Here is a 26,528-nt window from a genome sequence, read left to right on the forward strand (position 1 = left end):
TGCCTGCGTGCTGTTGATGAGGCCCAACAAGGCCGAAACAGCTGTCCAGTACTGGCATGGCGACGTTTGAGTTAAAAACATATGTTGTACGTGCAGCCAAAGAGCTCCGGCTATTTTTTTTTTTTCATTTTATTCTTCACTGGCTTTGCAGTGGGCTTTCAGTGAGTGAGTTATCTCACCCTGACGGGAGGAATCACGTGTTACGTGACCTTCTGACGCCATCCACTCAAACGTTGCCTGCCTGCGTACTGTTGATGAGGCCCAACAAGGCCGAAACAGCTGTCCAGTACTGCCATGGCGACGTTTGAGTTAAAAACATATGTTGTACGTGCAGCCAAAGAGCTGCGGCTATTTTTTCATTTGATACTTCACTGGCTTTGCAGTGGGCTTTCAGTGAGTGAGTTATCTCACCCTGACGGGAGGAATCACGTGTTACGTGACCTTCTGACGCCATCCACTCAAACGTTGCCTGCCTGCGTACTGTTGATGAGGCCCAACAAGGCCGAAACAGCTGTCCAGTACTGGCATGGCGACGTTTGGCGACATTTGTCACAGCGGGTCACGTTGTTCTCGAGCTCCGTGTTCCAGCGAAGTTTGTGGCGTTTCTTTTGCGAGTGGACTTGTTTCCTATGTGTGTGGACATCTATGAAGGCTTCAGGCATGTAAGGTAAGAGAAGTTTTCACTCGCATTGCTAGAATAATGTCACAATTTGAGTTTTTGTTCATCGGGCTAGGCCTACTAGAGTAGTAAACAGAGGCAGCTCGGCCGCCGCCGAAAGACGGTCCCGTCCCGCCGCGGGTTAGATCCCCGGCAGGGCAAAGTGTTTTTTTTAAATAACAATAACAAACTACTACAAACGTTGAGGTTTTTCGAATTACCCTTTTTTGTCATTTTTTGATCTCTGGTAGGAAGATGAACCACATTCGAACGGTTCGCCCTCAGGTCTTTACCGTGTCGTTACCACGAGGTGTAAAGTTTGATGATCTAGCGGAAGCTTTGGTCGCGAAACGTGGGTACGATGATTTTGACCGTGTGGCTCACTTTGGATATGGGAAATACGAAATAAAAACCAAGACACAAAAAATTGCTAGAGAAATCGCTAGGGACCCAATTTTAACATTAAGGATAACGAATATAAACTCGTCTACCTCGGCGATACTACAACCAGGGTTTCTGTGTTCTATTACCCAACAGCTGAAGATATAGTGCATTTGGAGAGAACACTCTGGCAGTATGGCAGAGTCATAAAAACTGAAGAGGCAAAATACAAGAAGCATCAGTTGTTGGGTAGCGGCGTTTACCAAGTGTTCATTGAAATAGAAAGAGCGATCCCCAACTATGTAAAAGTAAACGCAGGAAACAAGTCCTGGGTTGTCCAGTGTGAATACCAGGGTGTAGTGCGTGTCTGCCGAAAATGTGGCCTTGAATGCCACTTGAACTCAAACTGCGAGACTCCGAAGTGTAATCGTTGTGGTCAGTATGGTGATGAGACATGTGTCAGTCCTTGTGCCAGATGTTATGAGGACCACTCAATATACGAATGTAAGAGGAAAACCTTTGCTGCGGCATTGGGTTACTCCAGGGGCCTTGTTCCGGCGTTGGACGTCATCCCTGAAACCAATGATATCATGATCGAATCAGATAGCACTGAGTTGTCTTAAACCAACAAAAATACAGAAGTTGGCACAGGAACAGGCCAACAACTTAACAGCATGGAGGAGCAATTAGCCACGGTAGTAGTGTCACAGGAACCCACGACTAGCACAGCATCAGTGGAGAGTTACAGTATTAACAGCGAGGTAACCCCTGAATTGGTAACAAAACAAATGCTAGATGCAGATGCCAATAAAAAAGAATTGGTAGAGATATTAGAGAACGAGAAAAAGTTACGACCCAAGCGTAAACTGGTGAGACATATAAAAACAATCCCTATCGTTGCCAGCGAGACGGAGTTATTGGAACCGAGAAGTAAGTCAACCTCAAAATCATTCACGTGCTCTCTTCCCCGGCCGCGTATTTACAAACCCTGACCGATAAGCGACATCGGCGGCGGCGCCAGCTGGGAGCACCCAAAACCTGAGACGGGCGCCTCCGCCTGTCTTGGAAATACGGAGGAAAGATGGCGGTTCGCTAGCCAAGCGCACTGTTGAAAAGTTTGACGCGATCGCGGGAGAGATGATTTTGTGCTGCTGTGTGGAGCGTTTTCGCACGTTCAGGTGCATAATGCTGACATTGTTGGTGCTCTATGGAATGTCGAGGAGAAACGCGTGAAGTGCGCGAAGAATAACAGCCCAATGGGTTGCACTCGCCGTGGTGGTTGAACTAGTTGAACAGACAGTCGAAGAGGCCACTTCGGTGGTTTCATTCAGTGCCGGTGCTGAGCGTTTGATGTGAACAACGTCAGTTTTCTCTTGTGAGCCTGGCCATAAATGTGTGCATCTGAAGTATACTTTTTACCGGCTGATGGATGACATGAAGTAATCGAATCTGCTCCTTAGCCAGAGAAATGGAAGGCAACAGAGTTGAACATTACATCACGTGCATGAGATACGTGCACCTCTACAGATGATCACCGTTCTGCTGGAAAATCACAACGTGTATTACATGTGACCGTTAATGTGTACACAGCCCGTCCTGATACTGAAGTTGGTGTACGACAGCTGACGGCCTCCTCTTCTTTTGTCGTTATTTACGTAATATGTTAATTTTTCCACATGAATCTGCATGTATTTCTGATAAATTAATTGGCCCGACGTCTACCCGTACGCTAAATAAAAAAAAAAACAGCTCTGGGTCTCAACACTGCACTAGCAAAAGGCCCATTCTGATCTAAGCACTGCAAGAAACATTTTGTGTGTGTGTCTGTGTTTGTGACACCATGAAGACATCACTAGAATAGTGCGAGATTAGAATAGAACAGGTGATCGTGATGAAAAACTGCATATCTACTTTTCTGACTAGTTTTTATTTAAAGGAAGCTGCAGCATCTGAATTGCCGTGTGATATATCTATTTCTAAGTGCTGAGCGTCTCTAGCACAGATAAGCACAAGCTTGCTAGTTGGTTAACTGGATCGCCGTAATACATGTTTGGACGGTATTGCTCTAGCAGCCTAGAATGTCTGTGCGTAAGTGTGTGAAGTAGAGTCTAGTGTGAAGCACTCTTACCTACGTCAGGATTACTGGACGTATTGTGTGTGTGTGTAGTGAGTGAATTGCACACAGAATGCATGTGGTTGTTTTGGTTTGTGGTTGTTTTGGTTTGGACTTAACACATTGCAGTGCAGTGCTAGAGATTCGCTTTCTGGGCTTAAAGGAATGAGTATAGGGCGAGGGCGGATTTAACGTATGGCACAGTATCATCCAGGAGATTGGGTTTTTACGTAACGAACACAGCCACTTGAGCCACCCCACCCCTTAAATCCGCCCCACAGGGAGCTGTATCACTGCAGTTGGCAGTAAGTAGTAATAACGGAGTTTATACTCGTGTGTAAATCGGCAGTACCCTCCACACAGAAGTACAACATTATGTGCTCAACTAAAATGGCACATACAAGCTTGATGCACACTTGGCAGGCTGATATTGTGCCAAGTGTGCGACTTCTAGCTGGTCCACTATGAGCTAAGGATATTTAAATATGACAGTCAATCATCTGCAGTTATGAGCTATGAACTGTTTTGTTAACTATTGTTAACTATTGTTAACTATCTAATTGAGGCAATGTTAATATGTCATGCAATGTAAGTGCAGCTACATGATGGAATTCTCCTTGGGTGAGTGCCACCAACCCCATGATACCTGATGCTGTGTATTCAGAACAAAAACATACAGCATATTTCACTTAAGAGTGATCCAGATTTTTCCTTTCAATTTTTTTCAAGCTGAATAAGGATAGTTGGGATAATTAATTGGAATTGGCCCATTGGGATCATGAATCGCCTTCGCCATACGTTGCCAGAACATGTTAAAATACTTGTATATAACTCACTAATTTTTTCCACGCTGCGGTACTGCCTGTTGGTCTGGGGCACCGCTAATACTAACGCTGTTAAGGGCCTACTGGTTACTCAGAAGAGGGCCATACGTATCATTGCCAACGTCCCCTACGACCATCACACACAACACTTATTCACAGCTCTCAACTTCATTAAAATAACTCACTTATACAAGTTCTTACTCTTAAAGGCTTACTTATCAGCAGTTAAACATAACAACGAATGTATGCTCTCATTAATCCCTCTTGAGTGGTTTCCGCCGTATTCGCGTCACAGCCACCTGTTAAAAATACCACTATACCGAACAAATTACGGTCATCAATCATTATCATACACTCTCCCAAGCACATTTAATTTTTACCATAGGCAAAATATTAATATTCAGACACTCTCACGATCCTCATTGCGAGCATTATTTGTCCAGTCAACCTGAGGCTGTTATTACATGACCCACTGATGTATGTTTTTTGCTTATTTTTGACCAGCGCATAACATGTATTGTACAGTGCTTCTTTGTACCTTTTCTTATACTTGTATTTCGTTTGTTTTCTCCTTCTATATTTTTACACTGTTGCAGCTGCCACAACAGCATCCATACGGGATAATGCCCCAGTCAAGCGGCTACTTTGCCGCTTTTTGGCATATCCCTACATTGTATTTACATTTAAATTGATAATAAAGGAAAAGGAAAAAGGAAAAGGAAATGCTGATGTTCAGTGCCAGCTGCTCTTTATCACTGCACATTCTTAATTGGCCTAATTATCTCAATTGAATTGGAAAAAAATTTGAAAAAAAATTGGGTCACTCTTAAGTGAAGTGAAATACCCCTTATATATATCTGCAAACCTCCAGAGTGCTGGCAATCCCGTAGACTCTTTTTCGTTTTTTTTTTTGCAATAAACCTGCACCTCCCTGCTTCCTGAATCCTATGTGTGAAAATCCTGACCTGTGACCTGACCTGATCTATGTAAAGTTAAGAGAGAATCTGCTACTGAAAGTCAGGCTGGCTCATAACAATAAAGCTGCAAAAGAGAACAGCAATGTTGACGGTACTTTAGTGCTGCCACTCCAGACTTCAATGTTGTGCTTGTTATGGGCAAATGAGAGGTGTTCCATCACCTGCCGTTACTACATCATTCCATTTACAACTGGTTCCTCATTTTTGGTAATGGGTCCGGGGGTGATGAGCAGATTCCAGAAACAGACCACACCACCTTACGTAGTGAGCTAGTAACCTTTATTTGCACAGTAACATATGTACACTGACTGGCAATACAGAGCGCATGACCAATCTCCATTCTTCACTGTGATACCTCTTCATAGACATATACTCAAGTCTGAGAATCACGAAACATTCCAATCAGGAGGACAGCAGCGACCCTGATGCAAGACCAAAGAGCCACAGTGTAGTAGGCATCCTCAAAACACTGGTTCAAAGACTGGTACTTTCAGCAACCACTTGCCAAACATAGTAATTTGCATGTCCATGGTAATAAGAAGCCTGAGCTTGGGCAAGAAAAGAAAACCAACACACACACGAGCTCGATCTGCCTGTACATTTGCTAGTACATGGTAGCAGGGAAGGGTAACGGTAATGGTAACGGAACCAGAAACGGTGTATTATCGAAATTGGAGATGATAACGGAAACGCATACCACGGTCCTCCATTACTGGAAACGGAAACAAATTTATCGTCCGGTATTGAATTTGGGTAATGGCTGTTCCTGTTGTGCGATGCAAGTTGAGTGACTTCATTTTTTTGTTTTGTATTTTGATGACTCCATTCCCTGTAATGCTCTACATAGTACACGAGAGCATGGAAAGAAGGCACAATAATGGATCTCGAGGGTGCATCCTTCACTTACCTCGTCCCAGTCCTCATAACTCCATGACATCAACACATGACTATACTCCACCATAGCACGAGGGTGACAGCCTACGATTTTTAGTTACTGATTTTGTACTTTTTTGTTCTTTTTTTTTTCACCGTGGCCATGGCAGTATTATTTGCTACTGAGAGCATCTGCTTATAAATGCGACATTGAATGAAGGTTATGCCCATCTGGAGTTGCTGGACTCCGAGTGACTGAAGGCTGAAGACATGTTCCTACATTTTTTTTTTCTATCTTGCAAGATGTGCGCATCCCAACGACGTAAAATTACTTGTGTAGAGTGTATGCGTGACATCGAAGCAGCACTTGGGCAAACCAGGGTGCTGAGAGAGCCGGAAGGGCCGTCCTCCCGCAGCTCTGTAACCGTTCCATTACCGGAAACAGTAACGGAAACGAAATTGAAAGGCCGGTATTAGAAACGAATAACGGAAACGAAAATATAGCAGTAACGAAAATGGAAACGGTCACCAAAATATGTCCGTTATCCTTCCCTGCGTGGTCATACAACGAATCTGAAAACTCACTTTTATCACGTATGGTGCCAAAGTTTCTTGGTAACTTAATCACTTGAATTATCAAATATGCATAGTTTGATTTTGTCCACACATAATAGCCACAAAGATCCCTAAAACAACCACAGCATCATTCTGAATAGAATTTTACTCTAGTGTGTTTCCTGAACTGTTGTTTGTGTGTTTCTTGTTGCGAGTCCAAAAATGTGCCTTCCTCTCCTAGGTCTAACTATTGCAGTATAGTTTCTTTGAAGTTATTTATATAATTTTTTCCATATTTCATTTTCCTTTGTATTTGTTGCAGCTTGCACATGTCAGCGGAGTATACTTCAAACTTGTCGGGTACATTGTTGGATGGCCACATCTGAGAGCTTTCTTCCTCAGTCATAATAGACGACAGGCAGGCAGGGCAATGCAGTGTACCTCTTATTTTCCTTGACTTGTGCAGACACTAAGCAAGGATCCCAAGGTACACTGCATGGTGCTACCACCCAGGAGATATTCAAATCATCAAATACTTACATATTGTATGTCACCTATCGTGTGGCATCACAACATCAATTGAGCTAAACACAAAGAGAAAGGCAAACACAAAGCAAAAGCATGGAACAGTGACTATGCTTTGTAAACGGACTGCTACTAATGCACAAATAGGCATTGTACTTTATGTTAATGTTGTGGAAAGGTGGGCATTTTAACTTGATTTACATGACATGTATGCAATGTATTCTATATACCACATACTACTCCTGAGAACACTGACAATCTTTAGAACAAACAAGAAACTATAACACTAACAAACAAAAGCAAGTTATATGTATCAGATTTGTGTCTCTAAGCACTGGGACATGCACTCACCATACAAAGTCCATTTTGACATGTGAGGCTTTCAAGTTTTTGCATGTGGTGTCAAGAGTTGGATGCCCCCATTAAAGAAGCTTTTTAAAACTTTGTTTACACAAAGCAAACGCTATGTAGGTGAGCTTGCTTACAGACATGTTAGTTACTCTTAGGGTAAATGTCCGGCAGATGGTGTTCTATGGTAAATTATCAGGTCTAGGTGATGCATATAGTCACACAACACATGTCTGGCGTTGTAACGAGTGTCACTGTGAGTAGGGTACTTCAAGTTGCATTTCCTATGAACGAAGCACAATGTCACCATTACGGAAAAGGGAAAGGAAATGCTAATTCCTTGAGCATTTTCAATCAGCTGTAAAGAGGTGGCAAAATGGGGGATCAACGGCAATACACTCGAAAAGGTGGCACAAGTGCCTTACCAACAGCTTTGGTATAACTTGCTTTTTTAATTCAGTCAAGCATTATGTCAACTTGCTATCAACAGCTTCATTGCCAGAGCAAACAGAAATGATGGTGTTCATAGGAAATCCAGAAGAGTAACTGGAAATATACCCTAACTTTTTTTGGGCAATGTCTCTTAACTGTATCTATGTATTTTCCTCTCGTGGTACCTATTACGGTAGCTAAAATGCTTGAGGCCACGTAGCTGCAGTTGCAACCTGAACACTTTTCAAAAGCAACTTTAACAGCCCTGCTGCATGTGTTAGCAGAGATGCATGCAGGTGAACAGAGCACAGGTCACTTCCATGTAAATAGCTGAGCTGCCAATCATACTGTGCAAGTGGTTTGATTTGCGTGGAAAGTAGTGTCGCGTTTTTAAGGGCAGGGTGTGTTTGCAAACACAAATTTGCGAGGAAGAGCTAGGTTAAAGCAGTTCTTTGTACCTAGTGAATTGACAAGTTTTGCAGTAATTTAAATTCGCGGGTTGCTCGGGAAAATACAACCACTTATTCAGTATCATTGCAAGGATACTGAATAAGTGGTTATATTTTCTCAAATTTAAATTAAACATCCATGCCCAAGAATTAGGGACAAAACGTAAAGCAGGCTTCACCTAAAACGGCTCCCATAGAGCCTGTGTATTTTGGAACAAAAAGCGCGTGCTACATATTCTGCTGGCAGAGCTTTGCATTCGTTCTCTAATGGGATGTTGCCTCTGCCAAGACGAAACGTTTGAGCATTTTTTGGGGCATGAATAGTGGCATCTTCAAGGTTCCATTCGGGTTCCAAATTTTGAACATGTAAAGGAGCCTTCAATCGCCGCACGGACGCGTAGCGGCGAAGCCTACGTTCAAGGCCACGCGCAACCACAGGTTTGGGAAATGGCTCGCCGCAGAAGAGACTACAACGGATAAAGAAGACAAACAAGAAATAACAATACGAGGAGCAAAAATTTGTGTGTTACTTCACGTGGTAATGGTATAGGATATAAAAAGCTAAAAACTTGACAGCTGTTAGGAGAACTAACATCGTTGAGCAAACGTGTGTACATTATGGCTGTTACGAAGTCTGTTGGTATCTGCTAAACTGTGAGCAATCAAACAAAACATAAAATAAAGGTGTGGTCGGAGTGAACGGCACAACAAAGACAACAATAATGACGATGATGAGATGGGGTGTTTCACCGCGGAGGTGCGTACCCCTACCCCACTGCACGTGGAACATTATGTGAAGATGATGAAGGAAGGATGAAAACACAAGAAAGAACTAAAATCAACAGCAGAAAATGGACCAACGACAGTTTAAGACGACATGTACTACTTTGCACAGGAAAATGTGATATCTGAGGTTCTACGATGTGCTAGGGTTGTCAAACCAAGTTTATCGAGGATAGGTTCATAATTGTAGACACCAATGTGTCGGTCATAGAGAATGTCAATGACTCCAAGGGATTCAATGTTGTCATTCGGTCAATCTCTTATCTTTGAAAATTAGTGAAGCTAATTCAGTATACCATTCTAGTTAGCCATCGAACACTGATGAGACCGGCTAGGAAAGATATCCGAGAGGCCAGGTATGTTAGGCGCCCAAACGGCACGTCATCGGCTCTCATAAATTTTTAATAACAACTGTGGCACCTAACAAAGGACAACCTGTATATCCTCATGTGTTTCCATACTGAGTCCCAGAAGAATTAGAGGCTCGTTCGAGTAGACCGAATGTACAATCGTGTTTATGAAATAGCGCAAAAAAAATGGACATGGTTGCAAAATTTGAGACATACAAAAATAAAAGATTTGACTCAAATTGGCGGGCTAAAGTGTGCCTAACGAACCAACATTCAGTTAGCTTATAGAAACAAGGTATTCTGAGGCACGATAGGTCTATAAGTTGAGTGAATGTGTGCGTGGATATGTCGCGGTGACGTAGATGGTGTCGTCTAGGCGAAAGAAAATGCTGGAGGCTTGAAGGCTCGGCAGTGCAGAGAACCTACGGATACGCATGTAAGATTAGGGAAGTAGGACAACCATGCACGCACACGCATAACGCTGAACTATAAAACCGATCTGTATATTCCGAAACTCCGAGTGGCTGAACACACCGTTTGTATAGACTGCCGGTTTCGTTTCTTCTTTCTCGCTCTCTCCTTTTCCTTTTTCTTTTCTTTTTTTTTTGGGGGGGGAGGGGGCTTATTAATACCTGAAGACAATTTATGATACAGCTATAGGATGTCAGGGTGCTCGGTAACGCAGGAGCCTCTCTAGCGAGGAAAACGCAAAGGCGGTCACGTGGTCGGTTTGTATTACAACACATTACTCTGCTCTCTTTCGACCACATGCTGCATGCGGACATAATGCTCGTTGCCTTGTCAATGTCATCTGCATTTTTTAGACACTGTAGATATGTCGTTCACCTCGAAACTACAAAAAAAGTTAACAAATCACGACTTTCTGCTCCAACAGAAAAAGTAGGGCCGGTTGGTACAACTCCATTTTTTTAGCGACGAAAAATAGGGACACTCGGTTAGACACAGAATAGGAAAGAACAGGTCGGGAGTTCAGAATAGGTTCGTGGAGTGTTGCGCGGGTGTAGTGTACTCCATACCAACGTCCTGCGGTCGAGAGTATGTAGGAGAAACCTCTAGGTGTTTGAATGACCGGATCCGAGAGCATCGAAACAAGGTGGACAAAAAAGATGAGGGATCTCGGCTAGCAGGCCACGCCATTTATTGCCGGTGTCAACCCCAGTACAGCCAGACAAAAGTCTTATACAGATCTAAAGACGTTCATGTGCGGCGTGTGTTAGAAACAAAGACGATAATGCAACTTAAAGATAAGTGCGTCAGTGCTGCGACGGCGACCCTGACAGAGAAACAACAACACCTTATCAACTCTGGACGGGTGTTCTGAAGGGCGTTATCTTTCTTGATTGGCGAATCTTCCTTGTTTTGGCGGTTGAAGCAGCATGCGGCGCTCAGGTTTGGAAGAAGAGGGGGAGGGTATGGATGATAGGCTTGTATTTTGGTCTCATTCTAGTAAAGTGGTTGAAAGTTGCGACCTGTTCTTTCCTATTCTGTGTCTAACCGAGTGTCCCTATTTTTCGTCGCTAAAAAAATGGACTTTCTGCTGTTTTTGTTTGATTTGCGATTATCTGGCGACTTTCTGTTGTCGTCATCTCTCAAAATCTCTCAAAATAAGCACAATTTCAGACAATAAAAAAAAAGTAAAGAAGAAATATATCGTCCTGCTTTCCTGACTTTTATTTTCCATACTTAATACAGCTAAAGCCGTAGTGGCTCAAATCTATCCCTACTACAGCCTAATGCCGCGTGCTTGTCGACAGCCGTACTCCTGGCTTTTCTTTTCGTCAGTGGAGAGGGTTCTAGCAGGTGTGTTGTCTTATCAGCGTAGTTCTTCTGAAGATTTACAATCTTGATCCAGACGTACTACATGCTCGCGCTTTCAGCAGACTGCTTGGGACTGTGTTGTTCGCTATCGCGTCTTTTTTCATTCGATCATCTTTGTTTGTGTAGGTGTGAAGAAAAGTTTATTGACCGGTTGATAAGCAACTGCGTGCACCACGTAAAAGTCAGTTGTGTAGCATCGATTGCTAATACGTATGAGTTGAATAAATACGAATGAAGCACGATGAACATTTGATTTACACATAAGAGTTAGTGACGTCTTCATGTTGGGAAAAACTTCGCATGGCTGCATATGCGATCACAATGTCCTCCTTTTAACGTTGAAGCCAAAATAATCGGGGGCACTCCAAACCACGTTACTCAAGCTGTGACGCAACATTTGCCTCAGCTTGCCGTCGTCTGGATCTTTGGACGTCGTTCCCGATTTCCGTTCTTAGCTCACCTCGCGTCATAGAGTCCACATCTAACATGCGTGACACGCGCTGGTTGAGTTCGACACTTATACGTGGCCTCTTTCCTCTTGGATGCCCTCTTCTTCCCAGTACATGACGTCACGTTTCTGATATCTCCTAGCCTGTAGCGCAGATGAATTTTCTTCTATCCTTTAACATATTTTAGCCCATCCCATGCTGTGTCTCAGTTGTTTGTTCGCCGATGATGTAGGTTCTCTAAGACACAATTTTTCTTTTTTAGTCCTTGGCTAGAAGGCCATCCTAGTCAGCGCTGCTGCATGTGGCTCATCGCGGCGTAATGCGAAAAAACATGTATCTACGGGGTCACGCTCTACTGTCCGTAACCCTTGCATTTGTTTCCCAGATCTAGAAACATAGTTAGGACGTTTAACGTCTCCTGCTCCTGACGCAGATCTTTCCCTGCAGTATCTTGCTCAAATTCTTTTACCACACGTCTAAAAAAGATCCCACAAGTGTACTAGTTCATCTCTGGTGTCTGAGGAAAGGTAGATTATCAAGAAGTAAATCGACATCCTTTCCTGTTAATGATGTGAATTTAGCGACTTCCGTTTTGCTGTCAGTGAGCAGTCTGACGTTCGCGCCAGTTTCCTTTATAATGTCCACCAGTTTTCTCACGGACGTGTCTTTTCCTATTGGATCGCGCACTCTATTAGCAGTGTCTACGTCCTGCATTTCCAGAGCAGGTTTTAAAGAAGCTGCTCGACTATTCGTATCTTCATGTGCAAAACATCAGGGACAATGAAGCGGGGTTCTATAGAGAACAATGGGGGGTGCCGCACTGAGTTTTTCATGTTGCCGTACATCTGCGTCTGCTTTCCATTGGCCGAATAATAACTTGTGAGTGTTTGTTTCACAAATTTGTCATAATAATACCTAAGAGGATCGTTAATTCAAGAGCTTATATGCATTCCGTTACCGATGCCAAACAATTTAATAGCCCTGTCACACGGGCATTTCGATCCTTCCCGAATCCGATCTGCATCGAGCTTCCCGAGCACGCTCGAGTTTTGACGCTGCTACACGGCCACTTTCAATACGCATTGAATGGTTGACGGTGTCGAGAATATAGGCAAATGAATAAACGGAACTCATTAATTTCGCGTTTCCTATATAACAGCGATATTAGTGGTTTTATCGTATATATATCATTTGCAGCTTCGCGCGCATGTCCGTCTTAAGTTATGACAGTTCACCGGGGTCGGGGATGCAAACGGCGGCCGTCGAGCCGTCTTGAAATTCTAAATCCTGTTATGGGAACTGTCTTGAGTCAAGCAGGATCAAAGTTTGATCCTGCTTGGAAACGGCCGTATAGCACCATCCGATCTGCATTGGGTTCAAGCAGGTTCGGTCGAGCAGGATCGAAAATGCCCGTGTGACAGGGGTATAAGAAATGCTTATGCGACCATTGCGGGCGGAGGGGTGACGTGGAAATTGGAGCGATCTGCATGCCTACACTGGCGGCACTTTGCTGGGGGAAGGGATGAAGAAGGGGAGATGAAGGAGGAAGGCTCACGCGTCTGCCCGGCATGACCATTGCGCTGCATTGCCGTTTTTCAATTTCCACTTTGTACGTGTTGTCATTCTTTGCTCCAGTTGACCAAAATGTTTAATGTACTTGTTTATTTACCTCCACGTATTTACCTCCACGTACATTTTTTTCATGTGGTTGTATGCTGCTATGGTAACATTATGCTACGAAATGCTAACCTGCCTTTTGTATTGCCTCCATGGCCAACAGGGGAAATAAATACATCAGTCAGTAGGTCTCACAGCTAAACAACCGTCCACCTTCCGCGTTCATGCTTTGAGAGCAATAAGAGATAAAAGCGATAATCAGCTTCTTTTGCGGGACTCGCCGATGCCACTCGACTCCTGAAGTTTCTCTCTCTCTCTCTTTGTTTTTTTTTCTTTTCTTTTTTTCTTACAGCCGTTGCAGACCGGCCACTACTGCACGGCTCATGATGTACTCGTACCGGGGCATCAAGCGCGGAATCATTATTTTATCTGTATCTTGTTGAGTTGCCCGCTTCATCACGACTTCTGCATTAACCACACGACAGACAGAAAGGCGAGGGCGATTACAGCAGCTATCAACGAAACCCGTGCACAAAAGTAACGACCGACTTATTGTTTTCTTTGATTTTAGTTACTTTTTTCCCTTCCATACTTCATCTAATGAAATCATTCCTTGTTCATCAAGATATCTACTGGACCTGATAGCACTGCGGTCTTGTCTTGAGTAGGAAGTATGCTAGGACGTTGCCAAAGCTTAATCGCTCTGCGCGCGTTCTTGCCATTGTTCCTGTATGCAAGAGCTTTTGTGCCCCTATTTTCTGCGTCTGAGAATTCTGGGAGTCTGCGACGGGAGTACGAACCGATGGGCCTTCCTATATGTCTTCAGACTGCCTGTACGCCATAGAACGAATAATTGCTAAAAGGGTATTCGATAATCTGTATGGGAATATACAAGGAATATATTACACGTCCGTGAGAAAGCTGGCAGAGATTATAAAGGGATCTGGTGCGAACGTCAGACTGCTCACTGACAGCAAAACGGAAGTTGCTAAATTCACATCATTAACAGGGAAGAATGACAATTTACTTCTTGAGATTCTACCACGCCTTGCGACCCCAGCCGTGTCCTCGGACACCAGAGATGAACTAGCGCAGTTATGTGGTCTTTTCAGAGGTGTGGTAAAAGAATTGAGCAAGATACTGCAGGGAAAGATCTGCGTCAGGAGACGTTAAACGTCCTAACTATGTTTCTAGGTCTGGGAAACAAATGCAAGAGGTACGGACAGTAGAGCGTGACCCCGTAGATACATGTTTTTTCGCATTACGCCGCGATGAGCCACATGCAGCAGCGCTGACTAGGATGGCCTTCTAGCCAAGGACTAGAAAAGATAAATTGTGAACTTAGAGAACCTACATCACCGGCGAACAAACAAATGGGACGCAGCATGGGATGGGCTAAAATATGTTAAAGTTGGAAGAAAATTCTGCGCTACAGGCTAGGAGATATCAGAAACGTGATGTCACGTACTGGGAAGAAGGTGGCACCCAAGAGGAAATAGGCCAGGTTTAAGTGTCGAACTCAACCAGCGCGTGTCACGCATGTTACATGTGGACTCTATGATGCGAGGTGAGCTCAGAACGGAAATCGGGAACGACGTCCAAAGATCCAGACGACGGCAAGCTGAGGCAAATGTTGCGTCACAGCTTGAGTAACGTGGTTTGAAGTGCCCCCGATTATTTTGGCTTCAACGTTAAAAGGAGGACATTGTGATCGCATATGCAACCATGGTAAGTTTTTCCCAACATGAAGACGTCACTAACTCTTATGTGTAAATCAAATGTTGATCGTGCTTCATTCATATTTATTCAACTCATACGTATTAGCAATCGATGCTACACAACTGACTTTTACGTGGTGCACGCAGTTGCTTATCAACCGGTCAATAAACTTTTCTTCACACCTACACAAACAAAGATGATCGAATGAAAAAAGACGCTACAGCGAACAACACAGTCCCAAGCAGTCTGCTGAAAGCGCGAGCATGTACGACGGCTGGATCAAGATAGTAAATCTTCAGAAGAAATACGCTGATCAGACAGCACACCTGCTAGAACCCTCTCCACTGACGAAAAAAAAAGCCAGGAGTACGGCTGTCGAAAAGCACGCGGCATTAGGCTGCAATAGGGATAGATTTGAGCCACTACAGCGTTAGCTGTATTAAGTATGGATAATAAAAGACAGGAACGCAGCACGATACGTTTCTTTTTTTTTTTTTCCCCCGTTGTCTGAAATTGTGCTTATTTTGGTAGACTTTGATAGATAGAACAGAAAGTCGCCACAAAATCGCAAATGAAACTCAAACAACAGAAGTCGTGACTTCTTAACGTTTTTTGCAGTTTCGAGGTGAACGACATATCTACAGTATCTAAAAAATGCAGATGACATTGACAAGGCAACGAGCATTATTGTGATCAAAAGAGAGCAGAGTAATGTGTTATAATACAAACTGAACACGTGACCGCCTTTTACAATTGCGCTTTCCTCCCTAGAGAGAGGCTCCTGCGTTCGCGAGGAAGCCTGACATCCTATAGCTGTATCATAAATTGTCTTCAGGTATTAATAAGCCCCCTCCCCCCCAAAAAAAAACAAAAAGAAAAGAAAAAGGAAAAGGAGAGAGCGAGAAAGAAGAAACGAAACCGGCAGTCTATACAAACGGTGTGTTCAGCCACTCGGAGTTTCGGAATATACAGATCGGTTTTATAGTTCAGCGTCATGCGTGTGCGTGCATGGTTGTCCTACTTCCCTCATCTTACATGCGTATCCGTAGGTTCTCTGCACTGCCGAGCCTTCAAGCCTCCAGCATTTTCTTTCGTCTAGACGACACCATCTACGTCACCGCGACATATCCACGCCAACATTCACTCAACTTATAGACCTATCGTGCCTCAGAATACCTTGTTTCTATAAGCTAACTGAATGTTGGTTCGTTAGGCACACTTTAGCCCGCCAATTTGAGTCAAATCTTTTATTTTTGTATGTCTCAAATTTTGCAACCATGTCCAATTTTTTTTGCGCTATTTCATAAACACGATTGTACATTCGGTCTACTCGAACGAGCCTCGAATTCTTCCGGGAGTCAGTATGGAAACACATGAGGATATACAGGTTGTCCTTTGTTAGGTGCCACAGTTGTTATTAAAAATTTATGAGAGCCCCTGACGTGCCGTTTTTGCGCCTAACATACCTGGCCTCTCGGATGTCTTTCCTAGCCGGTCTCATCAGTGTTCGATGGCTAACTAGAATGGTATACTTAATTAGCTTCACTAATTTTCAAAGATAAGAGATTGACCGAATGACAACATTGAATCCCTTGGAGTCATTGACCTTCTCTATGACGGACACATTGGTGTCTATAATTATGAACCTATCCTCGATAAACTTGGTTTGACAACCCTAGCACATCGTAGAACCTCAGATATCACATTTTCCTGTGCAAAGTAGTACATGTCGTCTTAAACTGTCGTTGGTCCATTTTCTGCTGTTGATTTTAGTTCTTTCTTGTGTTTTCATCCTTCCTTCATCATCTTCACATAATGTTCCACGTGCAGTGGGGTAGGGGTACGCACCTCCGCGGTGAAACACCCCATCTCATCATCGTCATTATTGTTGTCTTTGTTGTGCCGTTCACTCCGACCACACCTTTATTTTATGTTTTGTTTGATTGCTCACAGTTTAGCAGATACCAACAGACCTCGTAACAGCCATAATGTGCACACGTTTGCTCAACGATGTTAGTTCTCCTAACAGCTGTCAAGTTTTTAGCTTTTTATATCCTATACCATTACCACGTGAAGTAACACACAAATCTTTGCTCCTCGTATTGTTATTTCTTGTTTGTCTTCTTTATCCGTTGTAGTCTCTTCTGCGGCGAGCCATTTCCCAAACCTGTGGTTGCGCGTGGCCTTGAACGTAGGCTTCGCCGCTACGCGTCCGTGCGGCGATTGAAGGCTCCTTTACATGTTCAAAATTTGGAACCCGAATGGAACCTTGAAGATGCCACTATTCATGCCAAAAAAAATGCTCAAAAGTTTCGTCTTGGCAGAGGCAACATCCCATTAGAGAACGAATGCAAAGCGCTGCCAGCAGAATATGTAGCACGCGCTTTTCGTTCCAAAATACACAGGCTCTATGCGAGTAGTTTTAGGTGAAGCCTGCTTTACGTTTTGTCCCTAATTCTTGGGCATGTGACCTATGGAAGCAAACGGTGGCATTATAAACAACAGAATTTTTAGTTCTGGAACAAGTTTGTACAGGTGATGGAGATGCTGACAATAGGCTTGACCATACGTTAAGGCACCCCGCGGTTTCCGCACTTCTGCGAAATTCCGTGGAATTACACGTTTCGCACGGAACTTAGCGCGATTGCGCAATGCTTGGGAAGTCCAACGTGAAAAGGACCGACTTTCATCGCATCATGACATTTCTAATGAGGCGCGAATATTATAGTCTTCTGTTATTTGTTCGAACGGTATAGAATCGGACGCGGTCTTCCTAAGTGATTGTATTTTTCCCGAGCATCTTTCGAATGCGCTCGCGACCCTGGTCTCTCAAGCGGGCTTGACACCGCGACGGAAGCGTTGCACGAAGCCGCCTTTACAGGAATGTGCAGCTGGTCGAGTGATACTTTGCATGCAGTGGCTGAGCAGTAATTTATTTTAAATTAATTTCTGTATACGATATTTTTTAAGTAGTCAGGAAGCACGAACGCCTGGCGTATCAGGAAAGAGTTATCATCAGGTGTATGTTTTCTCTATCGAAACCAACCGATTGTGGGAAGGGGCCTTAATCATATCTCAATTCAGGGAAGCCCCATAACGGTAGACCGCTTGTGCAACGCAACTTTTTCAGACTCGGGGAATAATATTTTAGCAGCTGCTTGTACAAGCCTGCCTACACCTTGACCCCAGCAGGATCTATGGCTCCCAATTGCCTATTACAGTAAAACTGCACTGTGCATGACAGCCAGAAGAGTTTCTGGCATTGGAAAGCAAGGCAACAAATTTGCTTGGATGTATTCGTACTGCATCACCACAAGGTTACTTTTCGTTAGTTGCCGTAGGCAGTACACAATCGGTCCAAAGATGGAAAGACTGAGAAAAGGGTCGGTTGTAAAACACATGGTTCCCCCCCTTCCCTATGGCGATGGACCAACGTCTGGGTGGATCACAGCCACTTGCTGGATGCGACACATCTGGCAGAAGCACGGCTAATTAAAAACTTTGTTGTTAAAAACTTTGAGAACGCGTCAAGCGCGTGCGCAGGAATCAGCCTGCGCGCCCTCTTGACAGACGCCTCTTGTGTGCGCGAATTCACGTCAGTCCTTTCGGTTTTGCATTGGTCTTTTTTTTCCCGCTTTCGTTGTTATGTAAGCTTCTTTGCCCAGTCTTCGCTATGACTGAGAGTCGGACTTTTACGTGTGTCGAGGACACAGATGCATCAGCCGCGGAGTTGCAAGTTTTTCGCGTGGACTTGGATAATGAGGCAGATGTCAGCGAGTGGATACAGCAGTACAGGACACGCACTCACACTTCATGGATCGTGTACAAAGTCACCAGACCGTCTAACGAGCATTCAAGGTAAGCATATGATGCATGCAGACGCGCTCTTTAGTGTAAGAACATGTAGAATAGTGTTGCCAGACTATTCAGGCTGAAATTGATAAGGCAGTTCAAAAAGAAGAAAAGAAAAGGTCAGTAGAATACAGTGGATGGCAGAACTACTTGTCCAGCTATAATACAGCTATAGACAGATTGTTATGGTGCTTAACAGTGCGAAGCAAACTACAAATCCTAGCACGAAACATGAAGCTAGTTGCAGTGGCGTAGCCACGGGGGACTGGGGGGGGGGCAGTCCCCCGTTGTTGAAAATGTTGGGGGGGGAGTCGAGCCCCCCCCCCCAACATTACACTCCAACCTTAGAAACTCCCACATAGCTCACTAAAGATCCCAATAATTGTGCGCACGCTGCCGTATGGGCTGACATAGATCACATGTAAACAAGGCAGGCGAAAAAAAAAGCCATACTTTGGAAGACCTGCGTCCGGCCCACAAAAGGAGACCGGACTAGGTCACGAGAACTGTGCAAAGGCAGAAGTGCAAATAAAATGCTGCGCATCGCATCTTTTTCGCACTGGAATTCGGGAAAAGGAAAAATAGAGTAACCCGTAACTTGAAGTCGTTAAGTTACTCAAAAAGGAACAAGTTCTTTGAAAAGTTAGTGAACTTTAAAAGGAATGAGCTAAGTAACAAGTTACCAAAAAAAGTAAATTACAGTAACAAGTTCACCTCAACACTGATTAATAGAAGACAGTGTGACAAGCAGTAGCAGGGCGAGCAGAAAAAGAGGGGACAAGGACAAAGTGTATGATGTCTAAAAGGTGAAAGGCAACAGTGCATTTATCGCACATGAGCAATACCCACAGGTTGAGGAGCTAGTGCACTGTGTAGAGCCTACACTGCACCGCGGTAAAGGGAGTGAAGAACCTGCTCATTCGTGCACCCGAAGGCATGTCATGGACCACAAGCATTGGCTTGGGGCACCTTTGACGGTCTGATGGACAGTATTTTCAATGGGGAAAAAGAAAAGTCAGTCTATTTTGCAGGATTTCGGTTTGTTTTCAGTAGTCACATCGAGAATTCTGTTGGTCTGGCAACACTGGATTTTCCAAGGCTACTAGCTGATATTTATGTACTGATAAAGGTACTTCAGAAAAGGAGGTTCACAGTGACGAGAGGCTACTGTTAGACCGTCCTCTTCTAAAATGAAAAGTCAATTAAAGAATGATAGGACATGTTATCACACTTTTCTTTTTCATTACATCACAGAATGGTCCTCCATAAAGTGTGGAAGTGCCATCACAATTTGAAGAACAAATCCAGCAAAAGTCAAGCTACAAACTGTCAAGCAGCAATAGACATAAAAATCAAGAAAGTCACCAAGGCAACAAGCAAGACTGACCCATACATTAGGAGAACTCCTCCTCTGCCAGCAATAATAAAGCTCCAACCATCACACAACCACAGCACTGAATGTGCTGATGCACTCCGGCGTCTTCGAAGTGAGCCAGACACAAAGTCCACCTTCCTGGGCTACTTTGAAGATGGTATGACACCGGGTGAAGCAATAAAGCTCCATGAGAACAAGTTGAGTGTTGAAGATGACGGGCCCTTACAGCTCGCAAACAGTGCCATCAACCCTATGCCACGCACTGTGTACTACTGGCACAGCCTGTGGCGTATGGATAACTTCGGTACTGCCACTGGTCCTGTGGAAAAACTTCAGAGCAAGGCTCCGCTTTATGCTGAGCAAGGTTTGTACGCGCAATGCATTTCTTGGTCACTGCTTTGGAACAGAGTAATATGTACCCACCGCTTTGCTGCAATGCTTTCCTAGGGGTGGCACTTCACTTCACAAGATCTCAAGACGGTAGTGTATGGGCAGTGCTGATTGTGACCCCAATTATGAGAAGGACGCAGCAGCTGCATGCAGCGAGGGAAATAGTCTTCATTGACTCCACTGCTTCCTGCTATGCTGCACACAGCACTGTAACAATGCTTCTGGCAGCAACAAATGCTGGTGCGGTTCCAATTGCAGCAATAATCCATAGCTCCCAGAGTACCGAGGGCTACACCGAGGCATTTGGGCTCTTACGAAACCACTATCCCAGTTGCTTTGGAGGATTGCAGGTATTCCATCTTGAGTCATTTCTTAAGTCGTGTTGTCCCTTCTCTGTCTGTGTCAACCTGCTGCTTCGAAGAGGGCGGCTAGCGATAAGGGTGGCCTTCGAATGTCTGAATGATCATAACTTGTGCATCTACTCATGGAAAACATGCGGCTATATTAATATCAACGACTCACATCATAGTTATGGTTCTTCAGAATATTGCAAGATTGCAGTTACCACATCGAGCATACTCTAGAGAACTCTTACAAGATCGTTATGCCTGACGCTCTCCTTGTATTTATTAAAAAAAATAGCAGTACCGTTGATGTCATGATGAACCTCGACTGCCATTCTGTGCTTCACCATAAATACCACGTAAGCCATTCATGAGAGTGTGCTGGCATGTTGTCCTCCAGTAGGTACGCGAGTCTTTATCATCCAGACTGTTTTTAACTGCGCCAATTTAACTTTTGTATTAGTATTGTACTAGGGTATTTGCTGCCAAAATACCCTAGTCACCACAACAAAGAGTTTCCACAGCTGTGTACCCAGAGTGGTTTCATCACCTCAGGAGCAAAATAGGGAAAGAGAGAAAAACTGAAGAATGTATTCACCTCAGTTCCTTGATGGCAATTCGTGTGGGCCTACGTGTTGCGCTCACTGGTTTTCTCGACAGAAACCTTAAGGCCTTAACGAAGAACCCCGGTTTACTTCTGTTCATAAGCACTTCGTGCATATCATCTGCAATTTGAAGTTACACACAGTATCTTTCTTTATTCCCGGGATTTCCGATTACAAAATCCAGTGATTTCAGAAGTAGTTCTGAACTCTAGTCCTGACTTCTGTTAAGAATATACATTAGCTATTTCACATTACACATTATTCGTATCACTTTTCACTGGGCATAGAAGTCTATTACGCAAACTACATAAACTGAAGAATAAATGTGTAATGAAGGAGGAGATGCAAGCAATTAGTATTTTGTACATTCAATGAAGATGACTGACTTATTGTCTACACAGAAAAATAAATATAATATCAAGACCTTGCATTTCACAGACAGGGTGCAAATTACTGAGACATGCAGCCATCCAAACTGAGGTTGAGGAGCACCCGAGGTGCGCAAAATTAATCCAAATGCTACTTCACAATCATTTGTGAATGTGCCACCATGGGTACTTTCATGACCACTAGATGCAAATTTAGGATTTTTCACATGGTGTAACATGGAAAATTTTGGCATGTCGTCTAATTCTGTGAAATTTTCAATACGTGAAAGGAAAGGGTGCACCGAAATAGAAGGTTTCACAGTATTCTTATTACACTACAGAATGCTGTCAGGTCTAGCACGCAACAGAAGGCAGATACAATGATATAAGCATCAAAACAATTTCCATGCATGTGACCAAGGTAATTTCATGCAATTTCCTTTTGACCTTTGAAAGGTAAGAGATAACAAATGAAAATTAAAATGCAGGCACCGCAAGCGTTCATGACGGACCACTCAATGGCGGAAAAGGGAGCACTGGCGAAAATTTGGCCAGATGGGACACAGCTTCTGTGTCACTTCCACTTACTACAAGCAGAGTGGCGATGGCTCACATCAACAAAGAATAATGTGAGAAAGGCTGAGAGGCAAAACCTGCTAGCAGCATTTCAAAGGGTGAGCGTGGAGTAACAAGCAACCTTAGCTTTTGTCCTTATTTTAGGCATTTTACGACTGAAAATGTATGTTTTGTGCATGTTTTATGCCAAAATTTGTGCTAACAACCCAATAGTGGGCTCTTATAGGCACAATTCGATCATCATTATGGAATCCCCACCATGTATATTGTGCCCTAGTATTGAAAGGGTAGAGATACTGCTACCAGAAAAATTAGGCATTTACCTAATGATCCGAGGTCTAATGGCAAGATCAAATTAGACACATTAAATGTTCTTCCCTTTGCCTGTAGATACTGCGCGCAAAATCCGAAGCAGAATTAGAAGCAGCGAAAGCTGGCCTGCACAGTCAGTACCATCCTGGGTATTCTGCAAGAGTGGATGCTCTCCTTGAGAAGAAAGAGGAATGGGTGATGTGCTTCCAAGCCGCCATCAGTACTCGCGGACAAAACACACACAGTTTTGCTGAAGCGTGTGTTCGCATTCTTAAGGAAATCGTCTTGAACCGCACGAAGGCATTCAATGCAGTAGCTGTAGCCGACTTCATCGCAACAGTGTGGGAGAAATATTTTGAGAACAGAATACTCAAGCACGCACACGGCCGAGTATCAGCACATCAACTACTGTACCATCGTCTTCTGAACAGAATGCCTGCTGAATCAGTGGAGAACATTGTAGTTCTGGGAAACAGGCTATACCAAGTTCCAAGTGCAGAAAAAGGTGGACAGTTTTATGAAGTGTGGGCAGATGCCGGAGTGTGCAGTTGTCCTAGTGGACAGCGAGGCGGCTTCTGCAAACACCAAGCAGCTGTTCACATGCGGTATGGGGGACTGTTCCCGAACGCACCTCTGCTGAATGCTATACAACGCCATGAACTGGGAAAACTCGCCCTTGGACAGAAGTGCCCTGACTACACATTCTTCTGCGACTTCCAAGAGAACATGGAGAACTCCTCAGCTGAGTGCCTAATGGCACAGGACACAGAGCCAGAGCTACCAGAGCTGCAATCACAACTTTTTCTAGAACCACAGCCATCAACATCTGGGGCCAGACAAACAGAACATGTACACAAGGTGTGTACCATAACTGCACTCAGTTTCAGCAGTGTTAACTGCAACATGTGATTGTGACTTTGTGGCACAAAAGCATACAAGCCATAAATCACCACAATTATGACGTATGTGAAAAGGGTGATTATGGAGGATGATGGGTATGACTATGACAGTTAAAAGCTATCCACAGGTACGTGTAATGGGGTGATCCAGGATGAGTGGTGTGAAATATAATTACATAATGGAGGTGAGTCATGACTCGACGATATGACTGGTAGCAAGACGTAACATGGCTTTCAATCATGGAACTGTTGCTGTACTTATGTTATTCTGTTATGCCTCTGTCACTTTTGTTAAGTTTTGCAGACAACTGTTGAAAACCAAAAGCTGGGAAAAAGTCGAGGCACTTGGACTACATGATAACATGCAGCGTATGTGACACGAACGTTTCAAAACATGGATGTCTGCTGTGGTACTTTAAACAATGCTAACAGTTACAGACGATTTCAGAGAATGCGAAAGCATCCTGCACAGTGGCGCCATGTCCACAATCGCATCATGTGCTGCATCATGGGTGCTTTCGTGTTTTGCCAGCAATGCCAGGCATGTTGGGCTTTGAGATTCAAGTAACACCAAGTCCATCATAAGCTGTAGCTGTAGACCTTGTAGATATTATGTGAACATGATGTAGATAGCTTGCCATGTTTCTTGACTACTGACCTCTCACCACCCATTCACACCAACTTTATACATATCAGCTCATTGTGTTGTCCTTGCACTGTCATTTCTTTGAGTAGCAGCGTCCGCTGTATCTAGCCGTGCGTCATTCTGGTATTCGAAACTATGATCTGTGGTCAGTACCAGCTGATGTGGTTAATACGTCAATCGACCGCTTGAAATGGCATTACATACATCACACCGTTGCCAAGTAGACATCAAATATATCAGGTGCCATTCACTCAGACATACGACATCTGATAAACAATGAATGAACTGATGCAGTTGTGCAGGGATTCTGTTGAACTTCAAGCAAGTTCATTTGCCATTAGTATTTTGGCCAGATACAGTCAACCCCCGTTTATCCGGACTTCATTTATTCAGATCCCCAGTGATCTGGAGAGGAATGCTGGGAACGAACATGTATACCTTCCACACTTTGAAGCTTCACTTATCCAGATACCCCCCGATCTGGACAACTTCAAGGGGAATGGAGGCGTCAGGATAAATGAGGGTCGACTGTAGAATGGCAGACAGCAGAACACTGGTAGCCATTTTATCATTGGCTTGCTTTCCAGTTGGACGTGCTCCTCTGATATCGCAACATGTGTTTGCCGTCTCGCTGGTAGAGCCGTTACTATGTTGCACTCATGATCCTGAGACGTCTCTTTTCTTTCTGCCAGCTCTCTAAAACATGGCACATGTAAGGGGCTCAAGTGTTCAACTTACTTCTTTACTTCGTTGCACCGAAACTAAAAGTAGGTGCACGAACAGAAAAGAAGAAAAGCCTTTCCCACAAGGGAACTGAACTCAGGGTCACATGATAAAGAATCCAACACGGTAACCATTACAGCAGTGACACAACAAGCATATGGCATGATATGAAAGGACGACGTCCAAGTGGAAAGCAAGCTGACAGTGAAATGGGTGCCTGCGTGCAGCAAAATTAATATTCCGCCCCCATTTTTCTTCTTTCTATATCAGCAGGTCATTAACGGAAACATGTAAGTGGTGCTCATTTTTTTGTGAGAATTTGGGAAGATCGGTGGTGCCTATTGTGCCTCTGTACCGTGACCCGTCATCCTATCTTTCCAAAACACTAACGGCAAACAAAGTTGTTTGAAGTTGAACTAGGTCCTCGCACAACTATGTTGGTTATTTGGTTATTTAATAAATGATGTACGTTTTAATCAATGGTCTGTCTGCCCAACAAATTCAATACCTATTCGGCAACAATACGTCAGTCCAGTGTAAATAATGCCATTTCCAGCACTCTGCGCCCACCTGGCGTACTGGTCACACGATAATTTCAAATGTCTGTCTGACGCACGGCTAGACGCGACGCACACTGCTACTTAAAAAAAAAAGTGTAAGCACGATGCACGACTGTCATCACCTTAGGACACACACAAGTCTACAAACAAAATGAGTCGATATGTATAAACTTAATGCCAAGGGTCCCAACCGGTACCTGTTAAAAAGAAACAAAAGAAGTTATCTACCTTATTTGTTAACCAGCTGGAACTTATGAAGAAGGATCGGATGTCAGCTGAGTCTCAAAACTGAACACCACTTTGCTCAACCTCTGCCTGCACCTGGGAGATTCAACCGAAACAAACGGAACCACTCGCAACGCTGGGGCAGCACATAAGCTATCATGATGCACCACGCAATTGCAGACACAGTGCTGCTGCGCGGGAGACATTGGCATTTTCTCAAATCGTCCACTGGTATTGGACAGAATACTTTTTCACGTCTCGAAAGCCTGTGGTTCATGTAACCTTACTATACCGTAAAAACCTTCATTTTCACAAACTGAGGATTCCGTAAAATAAAAGGGCATGCAGAAATCTTCATTTGCCTATGATACTTGAAAAAATCCCAAATTTGCAAAATCTAGAGCTTGCAAGGTTACACGCAAAGCGGCATATGCGAACAATAGGAGGCGGAAAATTAAAGGGTTTTCCTGTATAATTTTGAATAACTTTGTACCATTAACAGTTCTGGCAATGGAGCCAGGTTTTGCAAACGCAACTTTGTGTAATTCCTGCAACAAAACCAATTTTTTTTCTCACTACAATAGGTATGCAAAAAGTATTTCGCCAGTTCCACCACTGGATTTTACAAAAAAAATTGTGACCAAATTTTCTTCTGTTAGGGTGACATGCATGCTGTCCAGGAAGAACAGAAAAGACTTGTTGCCCTGGCTGGTCACAACGACACGTTTAACAAGTGTCTACAAAAGATAGCCCAACGTTTG

This window comes from Ornithodoros turicata, chromosome 1 (genome assembly GCF_037126465.1).
Source record: "Ornithodoros turicata isolate Travis chromosome 1, ASM3712646v1, whole genome shotgun sequence".
Classification (NCBI taxonomy): domain Eukaryota; kingdom Metazoa; phylum Arthropoda; class Arachnida; order Ixodida; family Argasidae; genus Ornithodoros; species Ornithodoros turicata.